Source organism: Euprymna scolopes, chromosome 11 (genome assembly GCF_053919585.1).
Source record: "Euprymna scolopes isolate OS-2025 chromosome 11, ASM5391958v1, whole genome shotgun sequence".
NCBI classification, from domain to species: domain Eukaryota; kingdom Metazoa; phylum Mollusca; class Cephalopoda; order Sepiida; family Sepiolidae; genus Euprymna; species Euprymna scolopes.
In genome coordinates, this window is record NC_136492.1 from 135491061 (window position 1) to 135507301 (window position 16241).

Sequence of the window (16241 nt, forward strand, 5' to 3'; positions counted from 1 at the left end):
GGTATGTGCTTATCTCCTTAGATTTAATCTTTAATACGTGTCTTTAATATGTAGTTTCTGAATAGCAAAATTATATCAAACCAGATTAATATTTTGCTAACTACTTTCTACTGAGGAGATACGCCTACACTAAACACCCATAGGTTAAAAAATGACTTTGAATATTGTGAACTTGGTTCGAATTACACATTTTTCTTTAGAACAATTATATTTCTTGTAAATCAAATTTAAAAAAAAGTAAATGTAATGTTATGGTTAAAACGTTTATTATCTATTTTAAACACAACAAGTCTAATGAATAAAAAAGGGATTAAAAATCTCAACCGATGAATGTAATATTGAATAGTACTTGTATATAATTAACCGAATAAAAAAGAATATGGTCGATTAAATCACTGGGTTTGGTTCCGTAAAATTTGCCTACTGAAACGAAAAGATTGCCCGGCTATTGGTAACTTTACAATAATAGCTAAGAAAAAAGAAAATATGTCGTATTTAACTAGACTTGTATATATATATATATATATATATATATATATATATATATATATATATATATATATATATATATATATATATATATGTATATATATATATATATATATATATATATATACATATATATATTTGCGTTTATATTTATATATGTATGATTTTATCGCAACTTAATTGTTAAAGACATTAGTTATCAATTTAAATGTAAAAAAAAAAACGTTAATAATATTTTTTGCATTGGTATAAGATTTACTCCTCTAAAATCTGTATTCCTAAATTAACCACTAAAATAGAGCAGGATGATTTATTGCTAACTAAAATAGCATAACTATAAAATTATATTGGAAGATCCCACATCAATTTGTATAATGTGATCACTTATTTTATCTGGTTACCCCATTTTACCATTGCCAATGATATAATCTTATCGATTGGTTTTAATATAAACTGGTAATGTTTTTGACTGAGACTTTTGTAGATATCATTTGCCTGGTGATGTGATTTTTCCTAGCACAGTGGTCACTGAAACATATCTGCATGTGTGTAGCCACTTGCATTCATATTCTACATATATATATATATATATATATATATATATATATATATATATATATATATATGTATGTATATGTATATATACATATATATAACTTTACAATCTTTAAATTATTACAAGTAAAATACTAATGTATGTGAGCACGATAATATATGTATTTTATATGGGGCGATGATTAAAACATATATTAACACATCCACACACACATCCACACACACTATATATATATATATATATATATATATATATCGCCAATAATACGTGTTTTATACGCTAGATATAGAACAAAAAAGAACGATACTGAGGCGCATCTTTATTTATGATATGCCTTCACATTTTTTTTTTTTTTACATTTTGATGCACTCATTTGAGAGATGTGTCTATGTACAGAAATATAAACGCTATGGCTACTAGCATTTTTCTATATAGAACTTTAATATTAAATAACCAAGTATAAACAATGATTTGGCAATATAGCTCTGCGCAACACTATTTGTTAGTTTGGTACTTTATTTACAATTTTTTTTAGATTCTTCCACTTATGTTAAGGAGCCTATTATTAGGAAAAGAGAAAAACTATGTAAATCATAATTCAGACACATGTACTTAAACGCACTGATGACTTTTTTTCTGAATACTTTCGTATATTATATATCTTACTTTATTTCTTATTTCAAAAGAATGTGTAATTCATTCCGATATCCTTCTGTCTTTTGGCTGTAAAGTATTGTATATCGCTATAAAAGGAAGCCAAATAAAGTCACTCTTAGGGAATCATTTAAATGATCTATTAAATCTGCATATTCACAAAATGTCACATCGTATTTATCGGAGAGAATTCCAGTTGCTTTCAATGAAAAGGACACTGTAGTGATATACACAGTAATATAAGATATATGCACATTCATTTATTTTAGCACATTTGAATAATTGAAGGATAGCAAAGAACGACAAAGTATGCATTACAGCACTGAATTATATAAACACTTTAATAAATTTTGTTTTTATTAATTTACTCTGATATGTTACTCACTGTTGAAACTATGTATAGGTTCATTAACCGTTTTTTAAAAAGGTAAAGGAAAATATGACACAAATACTGTTTTTATTGTCATTAAACTTTACTTAAATTATTGCGAAGTAGATGAAGTACTCACGTTGACTCGGGTCTCGGGAACTAAATACTCGGCGAATTAGCGGAGCCGTTTTTGCCGCCTTAATTTGAGGATATTTTTTTTTGCCATACACAAAAATTTACCAGTGAAATTGAGTTCATACATAAACAAAAATATTATTATGAATTTGGCAAATATGAATTAAAAATAAAATACTCAATCTATCTCTAATTCCGATAATTTACCATTTAAATTTAGGTTAGCTGTTTTCTAGGAGAAAATGTATGTATACGAACTATGCCTGCCACTTATTCTACGATATAGCTTTGAATGATTCTCTTCAGATTGAGAGGGACTATTTTTTCGAATTAATTTCTAGTAGATTATTTTGATTCCAGACAATTAAACATTGCCTACAAGAGGCCATTATGCTCTATCGTATATTTTTAATAACACGGTTGCGACAGAACAAATGAAATAAATTATTATCCTATGGAGAATGAAACTTCATAAATTAAAATATACACCACAATAAAAATGTCTACGATGGTTTGCAAGTAAGTATGGAAGTCACCTATTGAACTCTCGTGGCAAAATTTGCGAATTTTTCATCTCCAATCTAGGCAGTCCGACATGTGTACGCCTGGGATTGTCACTTTTTAGAGATGTCAACATTTAATTGTTTCCCTTGAGATGCAGTTGCTAGCCTTATAAACGGAATTAGTTTCCATCAAATGCATTACTTGTAGGATAGTTTAATTACAGATATTAACTCATAAAACCCAATTGGTTATTATGACTATTAACCACCTCAGATGTGAATGTTCTCATTACACGTTTAACCCTTTGTTTAACAATTAGGGCGTTGGTTCTCACTTGTAGTTTTTCATTAGTCAGAACAAGGCGTCACTCATACTGTTATAAATCCTGCAGAGAATATACTCGCCTAGCTAAGATGATTGGAAAAAAAATTATTTCTTCAATATCTGTATTACAATGAAAGGAAACTATTCGGTAACGTTGCTTGTGTGGAGAACAACCCATACATGATAAACAATACCAATTAAGTGAGAAATAAAACCTATACGTCTCCAGTGTCGATGCCAGCAAATATAGTCAATCTTTTCCGTTTATTAATGCAATCTCTACATTTGCAATATTATTTGAGATTGTCTTATCATAGTTCTCTTTGTCAGTTTCACAATAACATTGATGCTTATCTTTATTTTGTACTAGTTGAAATGTTTGCTCCTAAAAGTGGAAGTGTTCAATTAAGGCATTTTTGTCCAACGCCTCTTCATAACTATTTTTGTAATACATAATACTAGTGATAGTGCTATTGCAATTACTATTGTTACTTATACAGGAAAATCAGTAAAACTTGCTGTGTGTGTTTTTTTTCGTGCAGATTTCGAGAATAATAGTTTATGGGCTTTTAATCTATTCTTATTCTGGAAATTCGAAGATTATTAATACCTACATGTATTAATACCAGCATGTAGAATGTACTTCACTCAATATTATATGCATTATTGATGAATAAAATTTGAGAATACAGAACATAAACGCAGAGAAAAAATCATGAAAAATGTTAAATCGTATTATATATTAAAACGTGTTGTTTCGAAAACGCCTGTGTGTTGAATAATATATCAACCACATCCTTGCAAGTTGATGCTTGTATTATACCAGCTTATATTTGCAGATAAAATGTCGGTTTTACCAAATGACGTGATATTTGTGATGCATTGCCTAAACCAAATTTATTCACGTTGTCTTTAAGATTATTTTTTTAAATATTCTCTAGGATCGAACAATCAATATGCATGGGGAAATCATCTGTCAATTCGGATGAGAGAATAGCGTTTCTCTGCTCGCGTATCGAAAAAACGGTTCGTACGAGGAAAACTTAAAGACTAAAATAAACGCCAGAGAATGTTAACAATGGAAGAGAAATATAAACATTCAAATTAAAAAAGGATCAACGCGGATGCACTCTTAGGCTGTATTACTCTTATTATTTACTTTTGTAATATACTTTTGTAGAATATAGCCGCTCTAATTCAATACTCTCTTAGACTTTGGCTACTTATTATACAGTGATCATATATGCATTTCAGCCATCTCCTACATGAAGTAAACATAATTAAAAACACAATATAATGTTAATAATTAAAAAAAAACTCAAAATATGCATAACTTAAAGTTTATTTATTCATTATTATTATTATTATTATTGCTATTATCATTATTAATAATATAATAATAATAATAATAATAATAACAATAATAATAATAATAATAATAATAATAATAATAATAATAATAATAATAATAATAATAATACTAATAATAATATTGTCGCGGATCAGATAATTTAAACGACATGAATATAAAGAGTGTGTAATAAAACATACGCTTTTAGACATTCTATATGTAACACCAAAACAAAATTAATATAAATATCTATATACGTTTATGTATATACTAGCAGGAATAGCCGACGTTGATCGGGATTAAATTATGATCAACGAATATTTCACATTCCTATATATTTATTGTCATCGAGACCCGGGAAGACTCCCGGAAGAAGCTTCACACGCCTCCATGCAGTAAATTAATCCAAAATATATGTTATTCTACATTGCGCTCTAGAGAACTTACTGTTTTCTGTTAATAAAATTACTTCATATACATTCTTCTCATTTAACGCAAAAGAACATTAAAAGATATTCGTCCGGGATTTTAACCTATAGGCTTCATCATGATATAACAGCAACAAAAAATCGCGATAATGTTCAAGTCTTATATAATTCTTTGGAGTTGATGAAAAAAAAGATATAAACGTGCGGAGTTTTAAACTTAAGACCACGCCATGGAAAAAAAATACAACAACAAAAAATCTACAAAAAAACACAGGCTATCAACTTACCCACGGTATAATTTTCACGGCTCGTTATTCTATCATTTTTCGTAAGCGAATACATTACTTTACCGACAATAGATAAATTAATATGACGGTTTCGATTATCGATTATCGGTAATTATCAGAAGTATTATAAGGAAAAATAAACAAAGATAACTCCTAGACTTATGCAATAAAGTTCTGTAAATTTTAAAGGAAATCGTTCACCCGTTCTGGAGGCTATAACCAATAGAATTACACACACAGCCAAAGTTTTATTTATATAATTGTAGAAATAATGAAATATATACATATATAATATGACATAAGTATATATATATATATATGTGTATATATATATATATATATATATATGCATTTCCATCTACGATCGATCAGTACGCGACGACTTATATATTAGCATATAGTATATTGAATTTGACAACATTTTTTAACAGATTTTATTCATAAATATAGTTAGTATTGAGTAAACCATGGAAAAATCGTTCACATACTTTGTCGGGACGTTTTAAGCGTGTAAGCCAGTATTGTTAATGATTTGTTCAATCGAACCTCCTAAATATGGGTCTGCTAAAGTGAGAAAGGTCTTCCTGTTACACGTTCATTAGATTGAACAGAACCTAATCAAACAATTTTTACTCGCCTTAACTGAAAAGAACTGGTAACTCTTACCCTACTCGTTCGCAAACAATACATAAATATATGCAAGCAAAGTTTCATATTAAAATACACACATTGTACTCTTAAACATTAATAGTAGAAGAGTTATTAATTTCTGATTAAAAGAGTATTCTCACTTCTAGTACAGAACTATTTTAGTAATTAAATGAGAAACTATTTGATAAAACGTAAAATCTGGTAAGTGTGTTATTCCTATTGTGTAACATGTGTAAATTTATGAGTTTACGAACAGTGGATTTCAAAGCAGAGCGTGCAGTTTCCACTGAAAAGACAATGTCCATCACGAGGAAAATATTGTTCACACAAGGACTCACGAAAAGCCATGTAACTTTGACCGTCAAAGCACATGTCTTAGTTTATCCACATCGATCGCTTCTTGGATTCCGGCCAGAAATGGCCAGGACGTAACATTCCTACATATACAATCTGACACGAACCGTAAGCAAACATGCACCCTTTAACTTATTTCGTGACGACGGAAAATACAACGCCAATCAATGGCAGTTCGCCATTGCTTTCCAATGAGTTTTCTTGCCTTTTCGTAAGGTTTGTTATTTTATTTTTGGCCTTATACATTTGTTTGCATTAAAGCATCATTTTCCTTTATGTTAAACAGCAGAAATATTGACACAGGTTGTACACTTTTCAATAATAAGCATTATATATATATATATATATATATATATATATATATATATATATATATATATATTTGTATGTATGTATGTATATATATATGAAATTGGTAAATTAAGGTAGAATTTGTCCTTCCAAAGATTATAATTAAAAGCAACGGATACACTTTGCATTATGATTCCTCTTTCTAAATTTTGGATATTCCTTATAATCGTTTTTATATGAAAACCAAAAGTAAACATAAAATGTCCGTAATTGGTGTTCTCACGAACTCTTTCGTTCGTCCACTAATCATCTTAAGGGGTTTAAGTAAAAGTTCTAATGAACGAAAATAAGAAATACACCGACTCTATATACTTAAATTATTATCGTCTAACGCTGTTTACGATATATATCGGATATTGTCAATACTTATTGGATGAATTTAAATATATATATATATATATATATATATATATATATATATATATATATATATATTTGTATATATATATATATAGGATATAATCAATACTTATGTGATATATATAAATACATATCGGATATATTCAATACTTATTGGATGTAATTAAATATTTATCGGATATATCCAATACTTATTGGATATATTTACAAACTTTTCGTGTATATTTAATACTTATTAGATATATTTAAATATATATCGGATATATTCAATAATTATCTGATATATATAAATACATATCGCATATATTAAATACTTATCGGATATATTTACACATATATCGGATATATTCAATACTTAGTGGATGTATTTTAATATATATCGGATATATTAAATACTTATTTTATTTATTGAAATATATATCGGATATAAGCCATAATTATTGGATATATATAAATACATATCAGATATATTCAATACGTATTGGATATATGTAAATACATATCGGTATATTAACATGCTTATAGGATGTATTTAAATATATATATCGGATATTTTCAATACTTTTTGGATATATATATATATATATATAAATACATATCGAGTATATTCAATACTTATTTGATATATATAAATACAAATCGGGTATATTAAATACTCATTGGATATATATAAATACATATCGGATATATTAAATACTTATTGGATGTGGTCAAATATATATATCGGATACATTTAATACTTAGTTGATATATATAAAACATATCGGGTACATTCAATACTTATTGGATATATATAAATTCATATCGGATATATTCAATAGTTATCGGATGTATTTAAGTCTATATCGGATATATTCAATACTTGATATATATATATATATATATATATATATATATATATATATATATATATATATATATACATATCGTGTATATTCAATGTTTATGTGATATATATAAATGCATATCGGGCATATTCAATACTTATCCGATATATATTAATACATATCGAATATATCTAATACATATCGGATGTATTTAAATATATATCGAAGATATTCAATACCTATTGGTTGTATATAAATACATATCGGGTATATTCAATACTTATTGGATATATATAAATACATATCGGATATATTCAATATTTATCGGATGTATTTAAATATATATCGGATATATTCAATACTTGTTTGATATATATAAATACATATCGGGTACATTCAATATTAATATAATATATATAAATACATATCGGGTATATTCAATAGTTATTGGATATATATAAATACATATTTGATATGTTCAATAATTATTGGATATATATAAATACATATCGGATATATTCAATTCTTATCGAATGCATTAAAATATATATTGGAGATATTCAATACTTTTCGGCTGTATTTAAATATATATTGGATATATTCAATACTTATTGGATATATATATATATATATATATATATATATATATATATATATATATATATAAATGCATATCGGATATATTCAATACGTATTGGATATATATATATATATATAACTACATATAGGATATATTCAATATTTATTGGATATATATAAATACATATTTGATATATTCAATACGTATTTGATGTATTTAAAAATATATCGGATATATTCAATACTTATTTGATGTATTCCAATACATATCGGATATATCCAATACTTATTGGATTCAATTAAATACATATGGGATATAGTGAATACTTATTAGATGTATTTCAATACGTATCGTATATATCCAATACTTATTGGATGCATTTAAATACATATCGGGTGTATTCAATACTTATTGGATGCATTTAAATACATATCGGATACATTACATACTTTTTGTATATATTTAAATATATATCGGGTATATTCAATACTTATTGGATCTATTTAAAATATACTGGAAATATTCAATACTTATTGTATATATATGAATATATATCGAATATATTCAATAATTATTTGGATTTTTTTAAATATATATCGGGTATATTAAATAATTATTGGATGTATTTATATGTATATATATATATATATATATATATATATATCGGATATATTCAATACTTATTGGATATATATAAATACATATCCGTATATTCAATATTATTGGGTGCATTTAAATACATATCGGATATATTCAATACTTTTTGATGCATTTACATACCTAACGGATATATTCAGTACCTATAGGATATTTTAATATATATATATATATATATATATATATATATATATATATATATATATATATATATATATATCGGGTATATTTAATTCTTATTGGATGCTTGGATGCATTTAAATATATATCGATAATATTAAATACTTATTGGATTTATTTAGAAATATATCGGATATATTTAATACTTTTCAGATCTATTTAAATATATATCGGATATATTCAATATTTATTTGATATATATAAATACATATTGGATATATTCAATTCTTATTGGATATATTTAAATACATATCGGTATATTCAATACGTTTTGGATGCATTTAAATACATATTCTATATATTCAATACTTATTTGATGCATTAGAATACATATCGAGTATATTCAATACTTATTATCTATTTAAAAATATTTCAGATATATCAAATACTTATTGGATGTATTTAAATATATATCGGGAACATTTAAAACTTATATGATGCATTTAAATACATATCGAGTATATTCAATGCTTATTTGATCTATTTTAAAATATAGCGGATATATTTAATACTTATGAGATGTATTTAAATATATATTGGATATATTCAATACTTATTGGATATATATATAAATACATATCGGATATAGTCAATACTTCTTGCATATATATATATATATATAAATATATATCGGCTATATTCAATACTTATTGGATGTATTTAAAAATATATCGGATATATTCAATACTTATTTGGTGAATTTAAATACATACCGGATATATTCATTCTTATTGGATTCAATTAAATACATATGGGATATATTCAATACTAATGCGATGTATTTAAATTCATATCGTAAATACTTTTTGGATGCATTTAAATATATCTCGGTTATCTTCAATACTTATTGGATGTATTTTAAAATATATACGATATATCTAATACCTATTGGATGCATTTAAATATATATCGGATATATTCAATACTTATTAGAGATATTACTACATATCGGTATATTCAATATTTACTGGGTGCATTTAAATACATCTCGGATATATACAATTCTTTTTGGATGCATTTAAATACATATCAGATATATCCAATACTCATTGGATGCATTTAAATACGTATAGGGTATATTCAATACTTATTGGATCTGTTTAAATATATATCAGATATATTCAATACTTTTTTGATGTGTTTAAATATATATCGGATATATTCAATACTTATTGGATGTATTTAAATACATATCGGTTATATTCAGTACTTATAGGATTTATTTAAATATATATCGGATATATTTAATTCTTATTGGATGCATTTAAATACATATCAAGTATATTCAATACCTCTTGGATGTATTTAAAATATTTCGGATATATTTAATTCTTATCAGATTTATTTAAATATATATCGGATATATTCAATAATTTTTTGATATATATAAATACATTTCGGACATAGTCAATACTTATTGGATATATATATATATATATATATATATATATATATATATATATATATATATATATATATATATATATATATATATATATAGATACATATCGGATATATTCAATACTTTATGTATGTATTTAAGTACATATCGGATATATCCAATACTTATTGGATTCATTTAAATACATATCGGATATAGTGAATACTTAGTGGGTGTATTTTAGGCACCGCCAAAAATGGCCGAAAAATCAAGTTGTTGTTGTTTTTTAAAACAAAATTACAATTATTAAAATCCATTATTTCTGAGTAACTTTTTTTGCCAGAAAGAAAAAACCCTGAAATTTATCATATAGAAAACAGAATAATGTAAAACTTTTTTCTATTATTTTAATTTAATTATAAATATTAAATTTTCCCCAAAAGTTAACAATTGACATTTTTTGTCTTGCACAAAAAACGTACATAAATATTTTTTTAAAAAAATGTTTTTGAAATAATTCATTTATTTATTTGTTGTCTAACTACGATTTTGATCATTTTCTATTAGAATATGCAAAAATATTATAATATAAGTACCTGGATTTCAAATAATTCCACTTATTCCAGTTACTTCGCGTCGATCTAGAGTCAAGGTCGATACTGTTTACGTTTATATTCGATAAAAAACTTATTTTCCTGTAACGAAAATTTCAATGTATTATTAACGCTGAGGCTGGCCAGTACCAGATGGGTGACCAATTGTATGAGGTTGGTTTTTAATGTGTATGTGTTTGGGGGCCAGTCTCCCCAAAATGGGGGAAGGGCAATTTAAAGCAGAATAATAAAAAAATTATTTCAGCACGTTTGGTCCACCGTAGTCGAAAGTCGGCAAACGTTTTCAAACGGTATCGAAAAGAAAATGCTATTTTGAACACAAAGGGCACACTATTTATCGATTTTTTTTTGTATCGATTCTTCAAAGCATGCCCAGTTTAATAATCGTCATGCATTATTCGGCTCGCTAAAAACATTGTTAACTTATTTATCAAAGATTTTAAAATGGCTTTTTCGTATAAATATTATTTTTTTTTGTTTTGCTTAACTTAAATTAATTATTTTACTTAACATATTCACCGAATTTCACACTTCAAAACTCAAAAACGGGATAATTAAATACACTCGAAGTTCTGATATTCATACGTAAAAATAAGGTATGCAAACAATTTTTAATCTATATTTCTGTCCCTTACAAGAACACAATATGTTGTGATCAGTTTCAGATGATTATTTTAAGCATATTTGTACCACCTCAAAACAAAGGGGTTGTAAGTAATATATATATATATATATATATATATCGTTTATTAAAAGAATGTACACTGTTATAAAGTTCATTCTTCTCTTAATAATCGCTGAAAATTTCGTATTGATCGGATAAATACCTTATTTTTGAAAGATTTTTAAAAAGACGGTCCGTCAAAAAGTACTTACCTCCCCCCCAGTTTTGGCGGTGCCTAATGTATTTAAATACATATCGGATATATCCAATACTTATTGGATGCATTTAAATACATATCGGATATATTCAATACTTATTGGATGTACTTAGATACATATTCGATATATTTTAGTATTATTTGATGTATTTTGATACTCATCTTATGTATTTCAATATTTTTTCAATACTTATCGGATCTCTCCGATAGGCTCAAAAGTAGTGGTCGATGGACAAAAATCGGAGGCCTGCAATATAAATGCTGGAGTCCCCCAGGGGTCAATCCTGGGCCCAACTCTCTTCCTGATCTACATCAATGACCTCCCTAAACACATACTTAAATCATTCGTTGACATCTATGCTGATGACACAACCATCTAGGGCAACACATCAAAGGCTGTAAATGACAAAGTTCTCTCTGATTCTCTATCCTCTGATCTCGAGCGCGTGGTTCAGTGGGGGAAGATGTGGCTGGTTACCTTTAATGCATCCAAAACCAAACTCCTATCCTTACATCATCAACGCTCTGATCCCCATCTGGCATCAATTGTGATGGATGGCTCTCGTCTGGGTGAGACTCCGTGTTTTGACAAGCTTCTGGGTTTGACCTTTACTCCTGATCTGAAATGGAACACGTACATCAAGTCTGTTGCCAAGGTTTCTGGAAAGATGGTGGGATCCTTCTACCGCTCCAGAAGATATCTCACTACTGATGCCATTCTCTATCAATATAAAAGCCAAGTACGTCCAAGGATGGAGTACTGTTGCCATATCTGAGCAGGAGCTGCTAAAAACAACCTATCCTGCCTTGCCAGAGTACAAAATAGACTTCGTGGTTTAGTGGGGGATGCCATTTTCTCTACCCTGCAACATCTCCCCCACAGAAGAGACGTTGCGAGCCTGTCCTTGTTTTATCGTTATTTCCATGGCAGATGCTCGTCTGAACTCCAGTCTCTGGTCCCCCCTCGCCAATCTTTCACGAGAAACACCCGTCTAGCTGAATCCACTGTGACAAATTTCCCCCACTCTTTATCTGTGCCTAAATCAAAACGCGGATTCCATGAGCAAAGCTTCTTTCCTATAACTGCACGTCTGTGGAACTCTGTTCCGTCTGACTGCTTCCCCCCGGACTACAACTTGTATGTCTTCAAGTCCAATGTTAACAAATTCCTAATGAACCGCCCCCTTAAGTAAACACTTCAGCAAATCTCCTCACTAAATTAATGTACTTGCTATAACCCTTATCCCTGAGTGGCTTCCGGGCCTTGATAAGTGGTGATAACTGTGTAAAAATATATATATATAAGTCGAACGTTTTTCAATAGAAAACCTATTTGAAAACACACCAGCCACATAACTTATATTTATGTAGAATTTTCATACACATCTGGTGTAGTGTTTTTGGTCTAGAAGGGAACGAACTTTTACACAAACACGGAAAAATATATTTTAGCTATAAATACGTAGATACTCCTCTGTTTAATATACCCATCAAGAAACTAAAAACAAATATCATTTATTCAAAGTAGTAATATGAATCAACCCCCATACACAAATATTACAGTCATTTGCGTACTGTTTCGCTGCAACACAACCTATTAGTGCGCTTAGACAACCAAATACATTTAGGCGGAAAAAAAACAACAGCCCTACCAATAATCAGCGCTTTTCCCCGTTACGCTATTTTGCTACTGAGTATACGAAGTAACAACGTTTAACCATTCTCTCTCTCTATCACTCACTCTCTCCCTCTCTCTCTCTCTGTATATATATATATATATATATATATATATATATATATATATGTGTGTGTGTGTATGTGTGTGTGTTTGTGTGTACATGTATGTGGGTAAATATATATACACATATATATGAATGCATATGTATATCTAGATTAATTATATATATATAAATGAATATATACACACACACACATATATATATATATATAGTGAAGGTCTGTGTGTGTGTCTTGTCACGAATAGGTTCCTATATGGCTGACTATTATAGAAAAATGATCACATATAATGAAAGAAGATGTATTGAGACACAAAAGTGGGTATGTTTGATCTGGCATAATGACGATTCATTAAAAATGTGGGCTGTGCGTACGCCCCTGTTCCACAAAGTATGGAAATAAAAAAAAAATTAAAAATTAAAAAATAAAAGTTTACAATGTCTTTGATATAGGTGTTCAAAATAATACTTTGATTAGTATGTTTTAAATTAAATATGTTTGGTATAAAAAATGTGAATGCGTTCTAGCATGACCTCCATAGAATGGAAATAGGCACACACTTTAATAAATACTTTTCATATCTATCTGCGTAAGTATACTTTGATAATTATGTTCCAGTTTGTAGAAATATGGTATAATAAAATTATTGGGTGTTCGTTCGCGTCTGGATTCCATAGAATGCAAATATGTCACAAAGTTTAACAAGTTTTTCTTTTAATATATATTCAGAGAATATTGTGATAAGTGTTTCAGTGTGAACAGGTATAGTATAATAAATTATGGGGTTTATCTATTTTAGTTTTACTTTCATCATATTTTGCTTTGGTTTTGATACTACCAGTCGGAATCAGCAGCCAGAAACTTTTGATACCCCCGAAATTCGAAGCTATATATATATATATATATATATATATATATATATATATATATATATATATATATATATATATATATATATATATATATATATATATATATATATATATACATTTTGTAGGCTGTTTTTGAATCCAGTCAAGGACTGGTGCTAGTATAGATATATATATATATATATATATATATATATATATATATATATATATATATATATATACATATATATATATATATTTATATAAATAGATATATATATATATATATATATATATTTATATTTATATATAGGTAGATAGATAGATACGTAGGTAGATAGATAGATATGAAGAAAATATAATTAATATATTTTTTAGTATAACATTTTTAAAAAGTCTAAATGGTGGTATATTAAGTTGGGGCCACTAATAAAGATGAAAAATTGGGGAAAAGAATGAGGGATGTATAAACCGTTATGATATTTAATTGTAGATTAAGTATTAATATAAACGTATGCCATTCGAGGTAACTTTTTTTACAACTCATTTTTAAGAAATATTTTGTCGACGAATAACTTTAAATAAACATCGGTGAATACTGATTATCAAAGCCTTGTAGGGGAAATAAACTACATACACCAAAAACAACGTGGAAGAGAGAAAGGAAATACTATCGCCGATATTACAAAAGGAATAGCCTGTGATTTTAGAACCAAATGAAATATACTGACAATACGTAGTCATTGTTTCTAAAGCTTTTCTGCTTTTAACTTATATAGAAGATAGTTTAACCATTTAAAGTCTGACCATGAAGATAAGGAATACAGTAGAAGTTTTATTAAAGGAACACTCGATGGAATTAGTGACAATGCAGACTGCATTACCCTCGAAAACTATACTGAAAGGGTCATACGTTAATAGGGCGAGGGGGTAAAGGAACTGATCAATATGGAAAAAGGTAGAATCACAAACAAATAACAAACAAGTGCACAGGACAGAACACAGAAAGAGTGATCACCGTAGCAAACACACAAGTAACTACAAACAACCGATAGAACTAGAATAAAAGAAATAATAGAAAAATAAAGTGAAAAGACAAAAGACTGTAGGAGTACATCTAGATATGGCTTAGAAATGCTACCTGAAAGAAAATCTGCATTTTAACAGAACCCCGCAATTAGAACCGACCCCATTAAAGACTGGATATATAAAACACAAGTAAAGAGTAAACGTAGACTAGCTGACCAAAATAACTAAACAAACAGTACATCACAATAAAACAATGCAGTTAACTATCCCAAATATAACATGAGGACAGATATGGCTACGTACAGAAAACAATGAACTGGGAACCCTTCAGACGAATACACCTCGGAATAACATATATACATGCTTCAACCAAACTGGAAAGCGTACAGGAAACAAAAGCCACAAATTATTTACCAAAACGGGATACAAATAGGACAACCGTATAATTAAGATGACAATATGACATACTAATGCACAGGATGGGACTAAGCTGCGAAATGTTAAAGTTTTGCTCTCCCAACAGCACACAGGAGGAGGATCTAAAAGACAGAAAATTAACCAAATATGCCAGGGAACTGAAAGAAATATGGAACCTGAAGTAAAGAATGTCAATAATTTTATGGCCACTAGAACATTCCTACAAAACCTGTCAAAGTATTAAGATTATGCAACGAAGAGTAATGTTAAAAA